At 37.8% G+C, this 18,473-nt stretch overlaps 1 protein-coding gene across 2 annotated transcripts in view; it reads left to right on the top strand.

Annotated features, from left to right (window-relative positions):
- Positions 1 to 18,012: 18,012 nt before the first annotated feature.
- The window catches only part of Pfas (phosphoribosylformylglycinamidine synthase), a 124,518-nt gene continuing 124,057 nt past the window's right edge, over positions 18,013 to 18,473 (top strand). The window contains exon 1 of one of the 2 annotated variants that reach the window (XM_081739139.1): positions 18,013 to 18,140. The gene's annotated coding sequence lies outside the window, so the exon portion shown is untranslated. Of the gene's footprint in view, positions 18,145 to 18,473 lie in introns of both variants that reach the window. The other variant, XM_081739140.1, reaches the window with a different exon arrangement.

The raw sequence follows: 18,473 nt of genomic DNA, 5'->3' as shown, positions 1-18,473 counted from the left end.
ATGCTAACCGCTATGTAACATGCATTTGTATTGGTAGCACTTCCTCAAAACGTCACATCCGCCAATAAACGAGAAGGCTCGTAACAAAAAGGTACATTGCGGTCTCTTCCATTAACAGAACTATCATAAAAATCAAGGTAAAGAAACAAAGCCGCTAAATCAAATTAGAATGTCATTATAAATTAAGTTTCTACAACCAATTGGCAATATCAGTATCATTTATATTAAATTTTGACTGAATTTTTGACTAAGAAGAACTTCGTAGAACATATGTTTTCTATCTGGTTGTCATTGACAGACATTCCTTCTCTTTCGCAATTCTTTATATATATGGTAAGAAGAAACTGAAGTCCGTGATGCAAATGTTAATCGCTTTCGTGCGTGCTGAAAAATTGCAGACATAAAGTACGGTTAACAATTGACCTTACTCACTGACATTTATTGTAAATCTAAAGATTACATGAAACACTAGTAGCGGCGTCAGACCTTTTTTTTAAGAAACAGTGGCGGCTTTAGCGGGCAGACCAGGTAGGCACGGGCCTACCCAAATTTTTTGAAAAATATAAACGCTAAAAGATACAATAAAGAGCAGCGTCGGACTGGACAAGGTGGCGAGGCGGAGATCTCCGTCATTGGCGGACGGGGCGAGTAAGAGCGTTCCCATAATCTTTTTTTTTTTTTTTATTTTTTAAAGAGATTTTCAAAACAATTAAGCTGAAAAACAATGTTGTGGAAGGTTAGGAGAGCAGAGTTGTCTTCAACATTGGGAGCCGGGCAGTTTTGAGACTTATTCTGGGGTGGCATCCATTTCATCTTCTTTCCTTTGTGGCAATCGGAGACAAATCATCACATTTCTCTCCAAAACATACATTTCAAATCGGATTATTGAGGGATAGGGACGGCGCGGCTACCTAGGGCGGAAACATTTAGGGGCGGAATGGTAGGCATTTGTTTCTCTCTTTTTATTTTTTTATTTATTTATTTATTTATTTTTACGTGCGGTTTATCAACATTAGCCAAAACTTACTGCGCTTGCGCCCTACACATTTAGGAAAAGGAAGTTAATGAAAAGTTGGATCACCCAAGATAAATTACTCTCACCTATATGGAGCGAGGGGGCGCGGTGGCTCAGTGGTAGAGCGTTCACCTCTGGTGCTTGGGGTCCCGGGTTCGATCCCAGCCCGCGCCAAGTGAACTTTGTGGTGGACAAACATCGTGCTCGTGGGTTTTCTCGGGGTTCTCCCGTTTCCTCCCACTTTCTTCATTCCACCATTTCACTCATCTCTCATCATCACCGTCTCCTTTAGCCTAACCGGCATAACCGTGGGACGTAAAACTTACAGATTTCATTTCTATATGGAGCGAGGGAACATGTATCTGGCCATAGTATGTTTCCGTGTTTCCACTGTTCATTATGACTAAAGAAGATCTCCTGCCTTATTTGAATATCCAGACTCCGGATGCTCGCAGAAATGTCACCGTCCTAAAGTTTCTACATAAGGTAGTCAATGGAAACTTAAGCTCTGAAGCCCTACTTTATGCGAGGGAATATGCCCTACTATTATCCCTTCATATTTCTACCCGTGTAGCACCACCTACCTCTTCCACTATTCCCGCCCTAGACTATCGATTATTCAAAGGTCCTTCTTTCACAGAGCACCAAATGTATATAATCAGATAACAACTGACGTGGATATTTTTAAAGCTACTCAGCTTTTTACAGAATAATTACACAAATTCAAAATAACTAATAATGAATTAAGAAACTTCATCTTTGCTTTTTCTTGTTTTACATTTACAATGAACATCCAAATGGTTTACTTTGCAGTTAAACTATACTTTCCTGTTGCCGTGTAGTTATATTAGTAAAATTTCATTCCAAATGCCACAGCAATAAAATAATAATAATAATAATAATAATAATAATAATAATAATAATAATAATAATAATAATAATAATAATTGGCTTATAGATTACTTATTAATACCATAAAGAGAGACATTGGGAATTAGTTTTATTTTATTTAATGCTTAAACAAATGGTAACAATGTGATGAGATGATGAAACTCTCAGGACTAACAAGGCTTCACTTTGGTTTGGGAGAGAAGGATATTATAGAGGCGCAGACATCTTTTACGCCTAGGGTATAAAATATCCTAGAGCCGCCTCTGTTGAGGGAGACAGTCCAAAATTGGAGGGGACATGTCACCCTTATCCTCCCAAGATTTGCGCCAGTGTTGCTAAGTTGGAAGTGTTTGTAGATGTACACGATTTAGGTGCATGTAAGAGAGATAAATACATGCTGCAGCTAAACCTCCAAATTATCTGTTTAGACCACTAGCTCATTTAGGAAATCCGTCTACTGAAACATGGCGAGGCGATGACCACATGCGGATACGCTTTCACAGAATTATTCCTATGAAGTAGGGATGGCCAGATCCGGATATTTTTGGATCCGGATCCACTTGGGTCCGGATCCGAAAATCCGGACCTTGGATCCGGATCCGAAAATCCGGATCTTGGATCCGGATCCGAAATTTCAGATCTTGGATCCGAATTCCGAAATTTCGGATCTTGGATCCGGATCCGAAATTTCGAATCTTGGATCCGGACCGAAACTCCGTGTCAGAAAATTCGGGTGTTCCGTATCAGCAAAATTTTCTAAATTATTGACAAAGTGATTTTCATTCCTATGCTTAAAATAAGATTTTAAGACACTTTTGGTATCTGATCGTGTGACAGCCTTGCGTTCTCTTCATTCTGTTGATACTTGGTTTTCGTGCCTTAATATGTCACAATTACTCCAAATTTGATTGAGTAAAACTGTCGACTTAGGTGAAAGCAATCTCATTGTCATATTCGATTCTAGTGGAAATACCTGACCGAAAAGGTAGTAAATCTTTTTTAAAGCGGTCGTCCTGATGGAAATTTGTCCTTTGTTTTCTGTAACACTAGTCAAATGCTGGGATGAAACCTTAGTCTCAAGCCCAAGCTTCTTCATTAGACTCAGGCTGCTTACTTTTCTAATTCTTTCTGAGTTATTGTGGTCATTGAATGAGACCATTTCCTAGTCGTGATGGTCTAGGCCATTGCTAATAGAACAGCCCATAAAATATAGATCAAATCAAATTAAGGAGCAACTTCCTTTTCTTGCTCTTGATGAGCTTTTTTTCTTTCTTTAAAAATACGTTTCTCTGTGACCGTACCACTCCAGTTAGAATTAAGAATTGTAGTAGAGATGAAGTTCTAAATGGCAATTAATGTATCAAAATCAACGTATTAATGTACTGTATGTGTATACAAAATACCATATGGAGCCTCGAGCAGTAACACGTATCTTTGTAATTAGTAATCCACTACTATTAACTCTGCATAAGTTGTATAAGGAGCTATATCATTCATGTAAACACATAGGCGGATCCAGGGGGAGGGCGAAAAGTCGTTCGCCCCTACCCAGCGCCACCATTAACAGTGTACTTTAGTAGTAATTTGTGGCAATTTCACATCATCTAAGTAATTTTTCACTGCTAGCATCCCCAACCGCCCCCTAAGAATCCATCCGCCCCCTCCAGGAATCCGTTCTGGATTCGCCCCTGCGCAAACATAATATACAACTCATTCAAGAGTACATTTTGGTAGCTTTTTAAATTTTTTTCTTAAAGGATTGTCATTTCTCGTGGCTACTTATGCAATTTTGTCCACAGTCATACATGCAATTTCCAGTCCTTACGCAAATACATTTATATATTTAATAGACCTCGGCTAGTTGGGGGCTTCGCCACTAGACCCCTGTTACTAGGGCCTCGCACCACAAAAGCATCAATTTAAAAAGAAATGTCTGGGGATTTGCCCTTAGACCCTCTGATATCTCATTTGATCGGCCTATGACCTCGTACTTCGTAAACCTACAACCATACCGAATCTCAGTTCAAATATCAAATTGTATGTAATAACATTCCGGTATCCCGAGACATACCGAATTTGAGTGCGAGTACATGGGGGCTTTCCCCCCAGCCCACACATTTGCTCGGTCTACGGCCTCGCACATCATACGCCTGCAAACATAACGAATTTTTAAGGGGGCGCGGTGGCTCAGTGAGCCGGTGGGTGTAGCCGAGCGGTCTGAGGCGTTAGGCTGATGATCGCGAGGTGAAGCCCATTGGGGTTTCGAGTCCCTCTGTAGTAGCAAGGGTGGAATTTTAACTGTCCTCAATGTTTCTGTGTTCGTGTCCCTGTCATGTCTAGTAGTCCTGAAAAGTAGTTGCAGTAGAAAATGTCAGGAAGTTAAAAAAAAAAAGTGGTAGAACGTTCACTTCCGGTGCTTGGGGTCCCTGGTTCGATCCCAGCTCGCGCCGTGTGGACTTTGTGGTGGACAAACACCGTGCTCGTGGGTTTTCTCGAGGTTTTCCTGTTTCCTCCCACTTTCTTCATTTCATTTATTTCTCATAATCACCGTCTCCTTTAGCCTAACCGGCATAAGCGTGGGACGTAAAACTCAAGGATTTCATTTCATAACGAATTTTTGTTCAAATAACAAGTTTCATTTCTCTAACATTTCAGGCTTCCGAGATATAAAAGTCTTTTCTCTCCGCCCCTTTTCTTCCCCTCTAAGACATACATCAAAAAACGCTTAAGTACATACCTAATTATTTCAAATGTAAAGTCCAAATACCAAATTCTATGCTCCTAACCTTAAGAGGTTCCCAGATATCGACATGTTATTATAACAATTACAATCCCCACCCTCTTTCCTTTCCATCTCTTTTCTTTTCCTTTTTACCAAAACGTCAAAAAACACTGAAACACATGTCAAATTATTTTCAATGAGAAATGCAAATACCAAATTTCAAATCTCCCCACTTAATTTTCTTCTCGCCCTTTTTCTTCCCTTCTGGGCCACATATAAAAAAACGTTGAAATAGGTACCCGGTATCTAATTATTTTAAGTGAGAAGTCCAAATACCAAATTCCATGTTTCTAAACCTTTAAGTTTCCGAGATACAGGCATATTATTATACTAATTGCAATAATTGCAATTACCACCCGCTCTTTTACTTTCTATATCTTCCCTGCCCCTTCTAATTTAAATATCAAAAAGCACTTAAACAAGTATCAAATTATTTTCAATGAGAAACCAAAATACCAAATTTGAAGTATCTAACGTCAAGAATCATCAATATTTTCCACCCCATTTTCCCCCTTCCTCGTTGAATTTCCCAAAGTCCTTCCTTAGTGGTATCCTACGTCACAAAGCCTATAAACTGTCCAAATTTCAAGTTTGTAGATTAAGCTATTTGGCCTGTACGGTGATCTGTCACTCACTCACTCAGTCACTCAGGACTTTGTCCTTTTTATATAGAGAGATTTAAGATTTTATGGGAAAGCCATGGATTTTGTCCTAAGGCCGCCAGTGTCTTAGAAATGTAATAGCTTTGCTGAAAACTTTAAATAATCAACTGACTGATCTGCGTCTATATGTATTATGTAAAATACCGCTTATGATATTTATTTTGCTCGTAATAAAAAAAATAGAAATAATGACGAAAATTCAAAGACATCCATGATTTTAGCGTAAAGCTGCAGGAGTTCAGATCATTGAATTAATCATAAGAGCCGACTGTATAAGATAGACTACATTAAATTCCAATGTGGCACAAAGAAAATATGCAGCATTACTATGCAGTTTTTCAACGTTATAACTCATTCTGAAAATATTATCATAGGTCTCACAAACAATCGAATTTTAATCCTAACTCGATTAATATATAGAAAAAGGCAGATCTATAAAACTACGACTTGACACTTCGGATCCGGATCCGGATATCCGGTTCCTGGATCCACACCCGAAATTTCGAAGTTCAGATTCGGACTCCTGTTTTGAATATTTCAGGCCTTAGATTGAGAAACAGAACTAAAATATCCATATGTATAAAATTTACTAGGTGAATTTTATCTAACTCAGTGGAAAGACAATTCAATTTAAGTGACAAAAGATTACATCAAAATCTCATTTTCACATTTTTCGGGGTTAGACCACTGTTGCGCACACCCTATCATTTAGTCTTTAGTATATCTTTAAAGGTACTACAAGTATGCCACTTTCATCTCAAGTCAGTAGTTTTATAGATCTGCCTTTTTCTATATATTAATCGAGTTAGGATTAAAATTCGATTGTTTGTGAGACCTATGATAATATTTTCAGAATGAGTTATAACTTTGAAAAACTGCATAGTAATGCTGCATATTTTCTTTGTGCCACATTGGAATTTAATGTAGTCTATCTTATACAGTCGGCTCTTATGATTACTTCAATGATCTGAACTCCTGCAGCATTACGCTAAAATCATGGATGTCTTTGAATTTTCGTCATCATTTCTATTTTTTTTATTACGAGCAAAATAAATATCATAAGCGGTATTTTACATAATACATATAGACGCAGATCAGTCAGTTGATTGCTTAAAGTTTATAGCAAAGCTATTACATTTCTAAGACACTGGCGGCCTTAGGACAAAATCCATGGCTTTCCCATAAAATCTTAAATCTCTCTATATAAAAAGGACAAAGTCCTGAGTGACTGAGTGAGTGAGTGACAGATTACCGTACAGGCCAAATAGCTTAATCTACAAACTTGAAATTTGGACAGTTCATAGGCTTTGTGACGTAGGATACCACTAAGGAAGGACTTTGGGAAATTCGACCAGGAAGGGGGGAAATGGGGGTGGAAAATATTGATGATTCTTGACGTTAGATACTTTAAATTTGGTATTTTGGTTTCTCATTGAAAATAATTTGATACTTGTTTAAGTGCTTTTTGATATTTAAATTAGAAGGGGCAGGGAAGATATAGAAAGTAAAAGAGCGGGTGGTTAATTGCAATTATTGCAATTAGTATAATAATATGCCTATATCTCGGAAACTTAAAGGGTTAGAAACATAGAAACGTTGCCAAGTGAGAAAGGGGTGTGGCTATGGCTTGGCTAAGCAGAAGAACTACAGCGCAATCAGGTGGCAGGGGGTGAATGTATACAAAATAAACGTGGCAATACCGCAGGCCTCTCATTTGCTAGCAGCATTTAAAGGGAACTTGAGGCGCCGCATTCAAATGCCAAGATTTTTGTCACGCCGTTTAGATAGTAATAAGTGTAAGAGAAAGTGGAATCTTTTTCATATGCATTAGACTTTCATTTCTAATGCAACCTTGGTTTCTAAATCTACTTCTTAAGGATTCAGCATTGAATTCAAATAGTTTAGAGAACTACCGTAGGTACACAACGTGAAACGAAAATCATTTGAATAACACTGAAAATCCTTTTGTATTATTTAAAATTGTTATACAGCAATAAACTTTAGTGAAATTGAAAATTTGTTAGAAATTTTTCATACCTGGAAATTTTTAACAATTTTCTTTTTAGAAAAGGGGTTTATAAATTAACAATGACAAATCTTTTTTTTAAAAAAAAACAAACAAACAAACAAACAAACACCAACAATGAAATTTTTGCTAAGAGTTAAGTTTTTCTTATTCGTGTGGCAAAATTCAGTGTGTATTCAGGTAAGTATTTTATTCCCCGATTTTTTTTCTAGTGGCGTTGAGGTTAAAAACGTTACTAGGAATGATAGAACAACATATAGGGAGACCGGGGCTATTTGAGTATAATAAGGGAAAACTCAAAATTTCCAAAAAAGAAAAATGACGCACTTTCGAGTTTAAATAATTAGGCCATAACTACGTACATCATTATAGTACAGCATATTAAAGAATAAAGAACCTATTAAATCATTGAAATTCAGGAAACTGATTTAAAATAAAAATGGCAGAATTCGAGACTAGTAAAAATCACTGGGCTATTTGGGTTTCTTACGGGGCTATTTGGGTATTTCACTGTATCAACATTGTTTACATTAATTACATTAGTGTTCATGTATATTCTTAAATTATAGCCTTTTCTATGTAATTTGTAAAAAAAACTTTATAGTAAAAGAAAATAAGTGGAGGAATTCTTTAGGAAAGGGTTTTAAGGATAAACTAAAACTCCTTCAGCGTTGTAGTAATACAAGACTATTAATTTCCTTATATTATCACATAATACATTACACGTACGATTCATCTTAGAATAGTTTGACTTATAGTCTTTGAAATAAATACTTGTAAAAGCAAAAAGAAAACCCCTGACAGAATAACATAAAAAAGAAGCTTCGATTAGTTTTACATTTTCTTAATTAATTTTCAGTAAACAGAAAGAATACGCAATAATGAAAACTGTAGTTCAAATTTAACTGTTAAAATAAAAATAAACCCGCAAGAAGATTTATGTTCAAAATCAATTTCATGAGTAGCTTTGTGAAACAAAATTAAGTGTATAGAAAGATTTTAAAAAATCAAAATTTGTGCTGAAGAAAGCAAAGTGTATAAAAATTATTTTTTATACAAACTTATAAGAAATCACTAATTTCTCGAACTTCTGATGTACGAGACAATGAAAGTTACCAAATGTGTAACCTAGAGGCATTTGCTGCACACAAACTGTTTTTTCCCCATAAGGTGTAACACATATCTCATGGTACCACTGTTTACAATATTGGCAGCAAATCCATTCTTCTTTGCGGACTTATTCTTTAGAGTAATATTTCACCTTACAGAATCATTGATTGATACGCTGTTCTCGGATTCATTATCATCATCACGTGTGTAGTATACGTAAGACTTGAAATTACGGGCCTATTTATTTTTGTCTTCTTGATGCTTTTCGTCTTCGAGCAGGCTGTACCAAGATCCACCCCATTTATAACTTCCGTTTCGTGCGAAGCTGTTGTACATTTTCGGGAGAAGTAAGTAGAGCTGTACTTTGCTTCTTCTTCGTGGAGATACATTTGACATTTTATGTAATAGTGAGAAGAATTTTCATCACCGTACAGCATACGATGAAATTATTGCCCCATCATATGCTGTACATCCCATGCACTTTTAAATACTAGGGAAGCAAGAAAGTTCGTGCGCCTTTTAACCACTCCCGCGCCCATTTGGCTGCTGCGGCGACATCTGTCACCGTAGCATGAAAGTTTTGACTGTTTCGGAAAGCTTATTCATTGATGCATCAGCCACGGTGAATACAACAACGTATTTGTTAGTGTGTTGTGTAAAAATCGCTCGTGATCATGTCAGTATCAAATGAAGTTCTTAGAGCTTGTTTGCTTTACGAGTTTAAATTGGGGACAAATAGTGCAGAAGCAGCTAGAAAAATATGTGTTGCGTTCGAAGAGGGTGTAATAAGTAAACCTACAGCAAAAAAATGGTTCCAGACCTTTTCAACTGGTGACGAGATCTTGCAAGATAAGCCTCACTCTGGGAGGCCTAAATCAGTGGATATGGACCACCTGAAAGCCGATATTGAAAATGATTTAAGTCAAACATGTGAGAAACTTGCTCACCGATTCGAGGTAAGCAGGGAAACCATTTTGCATCAGTTGGGGAAGACCTGGAAACTGGGTCAGTGGGTCTCTCACCAGCTGACCGGTACGAGCCAAGTCCTAAGACTGAATATCTGTTCATCTTTGTTGACAAGACACAAAATATGTCCAATTTTGGACTGTATATTAACTTGTGACGAGAAGTGGGTCATGTATGGCAATAAAAAAAGGTCATACCATTGGCTATCACCGAATGCTCCGAAGCCTTTGACTGCAAAACCGAACATCCATCAACGCAGGGTTTTGCTCTGTGTTTGGTGGACTACAAACGGTATCGTGTACTACGAATTCTTGGAACGTGGTAAGACAATTACCAAAGATGTGTACTCATCACAACTGAGAACGGTAGCCACCAAACTGACCCAGAAACAGCCAGCACTAGTGAACAGAAGAGGTGTGTTCTATCACCAGGACAACGCGCGCCCTCACACCGCAAAACACGCTGGAAGTAATCTCAGAACTTGGTTGAGAGCTTCTATCTCATCCTCCCTACTCCCCAGATGTCGCCCCTTCGGATTACAATTTATTCTTGACCATTGACAACTTTATGCGTGGCAGGCAGTTTAAGACTGAAAAAGACGTCAAAAATGCAGTTGCTAAGTTTTTCGAGTCTCGGGAACAAATATTCTACAAAACTGGCACTTACAAGCTTGTTGAGTGCTGGGAAAAGGTTGTAGAAGCAAATGGAGGCTATTTTGCCGAATAAATAAACCGTTAGAACCCTGTAATTAACAGTTTTCTTTCAAGTATAAAAGCGAACGAACTTCCTTGCTTCCCTGGTATATTTCACAGACTGGATTTTTAAATTTGATCATAACTTGAACTTCAGGGCTCTGATGGGATTATGTTATGAAAATACACTACTCTATCCAGAAGTTTTTAATATTGTAATACATAAGTGGTGTGAAGTGGCAAGCACAAAAGTTCAATGCTATGATGCTCAAAAAATATGAGAGCTTGTAGCGAACAGTGAGAAATATGTCCGTCCAAAATTATAAACATTTTCCCTCAGCCTAGTTTAAAAAAAAAAAAAAAAAAAACTCGAGCCAGTAAACAAAGAGGTCTTTATTAATGTAACCACTATATGATAAGGAAACTTGAAAAGTCGGTGGTATATTGTATACAAATTCTTCATTCATACGCTGATCTTTAAAATAATAAATTGTGGGCTGTATTATCCAACTGCATTCCAAGTGATTATCACAGTGACATTTTCTCCTCTCTCAACGTAAATACCATCCATTTTCCTACCTTCTTGGCAATGACTTTGCTTTATCCACATCGTATATACGCTGTTTTTTTTTTTATTAAGTAACGTTGAAGTTATGAAGTACATCGTTGAAGTAACGGACTCACTGCTACCTTATTAACGCCCTCAGCACAAGCTCTTGAAAGTTCCTCAGGCTTTCGTAATGATAAATTCGGATGTCTTTTCATCAAACTTTAAAACCAAGCTTCACCAGCTGGTATCTCAAAGGTTATGGAATTTGATTTATTGTTATATATCGATGCACAGCTCTACGAATCATTTCATGGTTCAGCTTAGTTCTTTTTCTGTGAGAGTCATAATTCTCAACACCAACTTCCTCCTCATCTTCTGTCAGTATTGTGGAATATCCTATGAGTTTCGGTTTTGTACTTCGAACTTTTCATTATTATCAACCAAGCTAGTCTCACCCTTTCGAACAGCACTTTCCTTCGCAAAGTGTCAAAAGGAAAATTGAAGAGCTATGAAGCTCCACGTAAACTCAAATCACTTTTTGTTACACTTTGCATGGCCTTCTCCATGTGTTCATTATTCCATTTGTTGTATTTATGTTTTGATTTGTATGTTCGTACCATCTAAAAAGAACTTTATGAAGTGTTTTGTTTTACATACATGCACCACGTAGGAGGTTGAACCATAAATACAAAACTAAAATTCATAATTTAAAGATATTCACGTAAGTTTACACCTGACTCAAATAGCCTCAATTGGCTCAAATAGATCTAATTTTTTCGATTCAAATAACCCCGTTGTGCACACGTTTACGTAGGAACGTACTATTTTCACAGAGCAGAGCACCAAAAATGGCGGTTATAACATGCGAACGTTTTGTTTTACGCGTACGGTAATAATTTTACAAATATATGCATTTATACAGGTACAGCACCTTATATTATTACAGACCAAAATACGAAGTATTGCAAGCCAAGTTGCTCAGAATAGTCTCATATTTACAACAACTGATAGGAAAGAAACAGATCAACGACACATACATCCTTTCCTTTACCAACGAACTCACAAATGAATGCAAATTAAGCGTACTGGTGCGCATATTAAGTGCGCAGTGACATTTTTTTCTTAAGTTTGACCCAAATAACCCCTTGACTCAAATAGCCCCGGTCTCCCCTATACAAGAACTAGCATGAATGTTAAATCAATATGCTAGTTTGTAACTTGGTTGTTAAGATTACTTAGAGGCAACAGAGGGAAGGGGAACAGCGCCCTGGAATAAATCCCCCTATGAAAAGGAAGCTTCGACGGTTATTTACCTTAATGGTACCGGTATCTTCCTCAGGTTCCTTTCCCTTTTGTAATTTGCAGGCCATGGGCGCTGAGGTTCTATATACAATCAATTAGTATCTTTTCAGGCCCGACAAATTCCCGAAAGATGCCTGGATGTTTATGTAAATGTAAGTTATCTTCATATTTCTCAAACATTAGTACAGGGTGTCCGAGAAGTCCTTCCCTGATTACAGAAATTGATAACTCAGGCTAGAAATAAGATAGAAATATGAAACTGGTGTTGAATTGTTTACAAACTATAAAAGTTTTTGTCTGTGTTAGGTTTGTTCTGTTTTACCAAGTCTCATTTTTTTTTGTTTTAGGTTTGTAGTACGTAAGTAAGAAGCCCAAGAAGCCATGCCAACCAACCAGGAGAAGGCACAGTGTGTCCTGTGGTACCATGAGACACGATCACCAACCACGGTGCAGAGACAGTTCCAGACAACATTTGGGAGAACTCCACCTGATGTCAAGAGCATTAAAGCCTGGTATGAGAAGTTCAAGAACACAGGGTCGGTTGCTGACCTTCCGAGGTCTGGAAATTGAATATCGCCTAGATGTGCTACGTGCTACCAAGGGTGCTCATGTGGAAGTGTACTGATGTGACCAAAACTTTTATAGTTTGTAAACAATTCAACACCAGTTTCATATTTCTATCTTATTTCTAGCCTGAGTTATCAATTTCTGTGTTCAGGGAAGGACTTCTCGGTCACCCTGTATTTTAAAACATGTAGATACTATTTAAGAGCACTGAATGATTTTATTATTATTATTATTATTATTATTATTATTATTATTATTATTATTATTATTATTATTATTATTATTATTATTATTATTATTATTATTATTATTATTATTATATTTTAAAAATCCAAAGTTGGAGCAAAGCAGCTAACTTTTTTTAAAAGCAATTCATTCTTTCAGCAACTTCTGTTTTTCATAGATTCATGGAATCCATAAGGTACTAAATCGAGAGTATACATTTCTGAGTTTTGAAAGACATTCTGTTTTGTTTGAAACCTTGTTTCCTTTTGTCACAGCCAGCGGCGCAAATCTGTCTTCAACATTGGGGGACGGGTAACATTGTTCCAATAATCTTTTTTTTTTTTTTTAACGATGTTCGAAATATTTATGAAGTTGAAAAAATGCTATGGAGGATCTGGAGAGCAGAGCTGTCTTTAACATTGGAAGGGGAGCAGATTTGAGGCTTATTCTTGGCGGGACATCAATTTCATCTCACTTTCCTTTGTGACAATCGGACACAAGTCATCACATTTCTCTCCAAAAAACACATTTCAGATCGGATTGTAGGGAGACAGTCCCCCAGTTTCAAGATTGGAGTGGACATGTCACCCTCATGCCCCCGGGATTTGCGCCAATAGTCAAGAACGATTAAATGGACTAGCTTAGGTGGCTATTGAAAATGACATACTCAATGAAATGAATACGGATGCAATAATAAGAATTTTGCCAAGTCCGGCTCTATGCTCCCACACTTATGCATAGGATAATTTGGAGAGCTCCTTTGCGGCTAAGCAGTTAGCGTACGCGCCTTTGGCGTGGGGAGACCCGGGTACGTTTCCCGGCTGGAGTTCATGCGGTTCGGATTCCACGTTAATCAGTAGGTCTCGTCTCATATAGCCTCACTGCTGAACGGCTGCTAAACTCAAAATCAACTTAAGGATAATTTGGAAGTCTAATAATCTCCTGTATACTGTCCTTAGAACAGGGACGGCGCCAGAAACGTATGATGGGGTGGGCGGAAAAAGGCGGACCTAGTTGCTGGGTGGGCGGACAATGAAAATAAGAACTGGGTAATGTAGACATTTTTTTTGACAATAATTAAGTTTCAGTCTTTAAACTCTTTAGTTAGCTAAGGCTCAGACCGAAATAGGGGAGGGACAAGGATGTGGAAAACAGCTGTCTTGGCCTATAGAAGGTTCAATTCTGGCATTCGCCTGGTGGGACTGAAGAAATTCAGAATTTAGGATGGACTCGGGAGTTCGTGGCTATATGTTCGACCTACCGAATTCCGCGTAGCAGACACACTACCTCTACTTCCAGTTTTTTTAAACAATAATAACGGTGTGTACTGTGTAGTCGATGAAGTTCAAGACAGCTTTACCTTCTCTCCCTACAAGAATGCCCATGAATGCATAGAAATAAAAGAATGTTCAAACAACACAGACTAACAGATAATACTCTACCTTTCGTTAAAATCATAAAATACACAATAAGTAAAGTAAAACAAGAATAAAATAGGCTATTGCAAACATATAAAAAAGCAAGAGACAACTGATATAAATCATTTATATTTTCTCTCGTATATCCTTATTGTGCACATTAGATTTTTTGACGTGATATCTATATGCAACTGCAAAGATTTATGTTATTAAAATAATAGAGGAATTCGACAGCATAATTGTTTGATCATACCTTACACAGAAATCTTTGAAATAGAAACTCAAGTTGAAAAACAAAATAAAACAATTATAAATTGGATAAAGAAGTAAATAGCAATTAACAAAACTTCATCATGATCCACAGAAACAACAATGTATTTTAAACTATGAAGGGCCAGGCCCGTATCCAGGAGGGTCGAGGGGGGCCGCCCTCCTAAATTCTTACTGGCCCCTCTATAATTTTCACAGGCTTGCAAATGAACTATAATGTGATAATGAACTATAATATTTTTGGATCACCCCTTCCCCTAACTTTCACCGGGCTGGCTACGGGCCTGTGAAGGGCTGATCACATGGTACGAACAAGCTTACAATAAACTTTTATACCTGCACTTTTATGGAGTACATTGCGTTGATTGTTATGTCCAACATCGAATAATTTTACCACTTTCTCTACAGCAATAATCATTACAAGTTTTCTTTCTACTGAAAGGAAACAAAGATCGCTTAGGCGACAGTTTGCCATACGATTTCTTACACCCTGTAAAGATACTTGCTCGGATATGGTTTTCACAAAATACATTAACCAAACTATTTTTTACATGAATTCCTGATGACATTACAATGCATATTCTCAATGAGCAGTTCATCCTTAATACTTGCGCCAGAGATTTGGGTTACTGAGGGTGGATTTAGATTTCTGGGCTTTCGGATCTAAGGCCATTTAGCCCGTCACGTTTGAGGGATGATGTCCCTCGGGGATCACACTATCTGGGGAGAGGGAAGGAAGAAAGGGTTGGGGAAGGAAGGAAGCGACCTGGGACCTATAAGTTAGGTACCACCCCGGCATTTGCCTGGTGTGAATGAGGAAAACCTCATTCAGGGTGGCTGGCCTGAAAAAGCGTTTTTTTTTTTAATTTTTCGACCCCCACCGTGACAATTTACAAGTGCCTCCACCGGGAATCGAACCCGGGACCGCTCACACCGAAGGCGAGAGCGTTAGCGACTACGCTACGCGGGGCCACTATTTATGTTATTGAGATAAATATAATTAATTTATATGCATGTGTAAGTAGCTATGTGTGTTTTGTACCAGATCGTTTGTAGAAAGAGTTACACATAAAAATAAGAAAGGTCAACAAGAGCAGACAAAACAAACAAAAAATTAATATCTTAAGGGTAAGATATATTGTGTACAAACATCAGGAAGTACAATACAGCAAACTAGTATTTTGTATGACCAAGAGGGGCTTTCTGCAGTGTAGCGAATCATCCAGGCATGTTGGTAACAAGGTTATTGTAAAATTCAGCGTCGATTTCGTGGAATCACACCCGGAATACCTGTTCCGTGATTTCCATTCTATTCGAGATAATTGTCTATTCAATCTTCTGCTCATATTGACTCACACATTTTCGATTGGATTCATGTCAAGTAAGTTTGGAGGCCACATGAGTCTCTGAATACTCATATTCTTGAACCACGTATTAACGATTTTCGCTCGGTGACATGAAGCATTATCGTCCTGGAAAACGACCATATTTGCTTCACAAAAGTAATCTTTACTGTTGTAAAAACTTTACGTATCAGAATTTGAAGATAATTTCGTACATCAACTGACTCTTCACATATAACAATCGTTTTGACACCTTTAGCGGTGAAGCAAAGCCACACCATCATTCAGTGAGTGAACATTTGCACCTCTTAAATGCAATCCTTGTCAAGTTCCACGCTCGTGCGTATCCACAACTTCACACTATAATCGTTTGCCACTATTCTAAACTTCCTTTTGGCGGAGAAATTGACGTGTTTCCAGTTGCCTTAAGTCTAAGTTGCATATCGGCTCCCACACTCACGTGTTGATGCCCTCTGTGATTTTGTCAGTTTCAAGTTCTTACGAAGTTTCTTCTTCGTAATATCCTCTTCATACAGTAAAGACAATACAGCTGTACGAGTAACTGCAGTTCCCAGGTCATCTCGAATTAGAGAAGCGAGTTGTCGGGAACTCATTCCTTCATTGTGCAATGCTATTGATTTTATTTGGCCATATGCTGTGGTTGATGCTTTCTTTTCTGTATCACATTGTTGACAAAGGGACGATTGTTATGCTGTCTTTGCTTGTGAATTACTCTTCCTGCCGTCAAGTGATGGATTTTGAGTATTCCACCCATCTCCCTTCGAAATTTACCGTAGCTGAGCAAAGTAAGAATTATGCCTTGTTCACATGGCGACAAATCACATTTCTTACCCACCTTATTTGTTTACAGTCCATATACATATCAACAATATCAAACAAAAACAACGCTGCACGACAAGAATACTGCCACTTGACACTGTCCAAACATTGATAAACCAAGAACAATCACAAAATACTATTTACCTGGACCTACACATCTCAAATTCAAAGCAGAATTCTTCCTACAATAACTTGCGAGGTGCTCTCACTGCCATATGAAGAGAATGTTACTGCTACATAAAAAATTAGCAAGCGCCATTGTACACCACAAGTATCACATACACTGGCGTCTCTGGCATGTAAAATTTGGGGGGGACATCGAAGAAAGTTTATTTGTTATTCTGTCGTTAGTAAATAAATTAAATTAGAATGAAATATTGAATATTTTGTACTTCAAAATATTGGGGGGGACGCGACCCCCTCGTTCCCCGCCAGAGACGCCTATGATCACATATAACGTAAATGAACTATCCCACTGTTCGTTTCCTTCTATTTCTTTTCTAGCGGGTTGCAACTATGGTTTTCTGTATCAGTTACCTTGAGAATTGAGGTGTCGCTATCTTTTCTCTACAGTGTAGATATGTTTTAACCCGTCTAAGACACGAGAAAGAACGTTCACACGGTGAAACAGATACAGGAATGGTGACAGCAATTACGGCTAATTTGTGAGTTTCATGAAAAGCAATTTTGAAACGATCCATCACTTCAGTAAACTGAGAAACGGAGGTAATTTTGCATTGCTTTTCCTCCTCATAACGTTTCAAAAGTTTCGGGAGAAGTTTCATTTCCACCTCTACACTATCGACATTACATCCATAATGATGCGTGCAAGTGGTTCAATTTTCTCAATGAGAGGAAATGTTCCTTTTAGGGTGAAGACTGCTCATTCCAGTATAAATTGGCGTTCAGCTGTATCTGGAATTATGTTTGTAAATAAAATCGTTGTTCATTGCAGAGTTAAACAGGGTTCTAGAACCTACTACATTACAATCAATAGTGATACCTATTGTTTTTGAAGTACAGGATGTCACCTTCATCATTTTACTTCTGTTGGGGTGGGCGGATGGGTGGGCAAGGCCATTCATTGGGTGGGCGGTCGCCCACCCCTGCCCACCCTTAGTGCCGTCCCTGCCTTAGAATTATTTGCTTAGCTTACAAATATTCTAAGTAAAAACCCCACACAAAGTGATTTGCTGGTGACACCACTGGCCAACATAGCACACTCTTGGTTGCTACACCGTACGTTCAAGATATTAATATCTAATTATTTTGCAATCCGACATATATATATAAATTTCATAATCTAGATTCAAACCGTTATAAAATATCGTATGCGATGACGTATAGATAAAAGCAGCTACTACCGATTGATAACAGGGGTCTGCTCTTGACCTCCATGACGTAAAAGGTTAAAGTTGATCTTGTAAGAGAAATCATTTCGTCAGTCGTCTTGGAGACTGCTGAGAGAGAAACAAGGCAGGGTATGTGAGTACTCTATTTAGCCTAATTTAGTTCTAATTTAACGTAGTTAATTATAGTGAACAATTGCACACAGTTGAGATTTTATTTAAAGTATTGCTTATTTCTGTTACTAAAAAGGAAAGAAAAACTTCATGGCGGTGACAACTTACGAAAAGGTATTACCATGAGCCGCTTTTAATTAGTTGATGCGTGGTCAGCACATGTACTACATGAAGTTCCTTTTTTGACTTTCTATGCCTTAGTAAGCTATCTCTTAATTTAAGGAGGTTGCAATGCAGTTGTCTCAAGACAGGGTCAAAAATTGAAAATTATGTTTCGAACTGAAATCGAAC

This window comes from Thermobia domestica, chromosome 14, assembly GCF_964235325.1.
Source record: "Thermobia domestica chromosome 14, izTheDome1.hap1.1, whole genome shotgun sequence".
NCBI lineage: Eukaryota > Metazoa > Arthropoda > Insecta > Zygentoma > Lepismatidae > Thermobia > Thermobia domestica.
Note: the sequence above shows the minus strand (reverse complement) of the source record. Positions and strands in the feature narration are given on the sequence as shown.